The sequence below is a fragment of the Trypanosoma equiperdum genome (genome assembly GCF_001457755.1).
Source record: "Trypanosoma equiperdum strain OVI genome assembly, contig: ctg_1916, whole genome shotgun sequence".
Taxonomy (NCBI): Eukaryota; Euglenozoa; class Kinetoplastea; order Trypanosomatida; family Trypanosomatidae; genus Trypanosoma; species Trypanosoma equiperdum.
This window is the reverse complement of record NW_027123967.1, coordinates 11061-11348: the sequence shown is the minus strand read 5'-3', so window position 1 is coordinate 11348 and position 288 is coordinate 11061.

Here is a 288-nt window from a genome sequence, read left to right as displayed (position 1 = left end):
ATCTTATGTATAACGCTATAGGGCGCGTTTATTAGGATAAAGAATAAACAGTAACACTTTAACAGCCCCATATTGGTATACTTGCCAGACATTAACAACTCTCACGGAAAGGCTAACTCGCAACAAAATACGCACTGAAATGGCATTGTCAAAGTAAAATCACAAACTGCAAAGCAAATTGGCGCAAATAAAAGCGCAACTGCAAAAGTAGTTGAAATAGACAAACAATAAAACAGGATAATAGTATAAATTATCAAGACTATGCGTAAGCAAAAAGTGTCTGCGTTT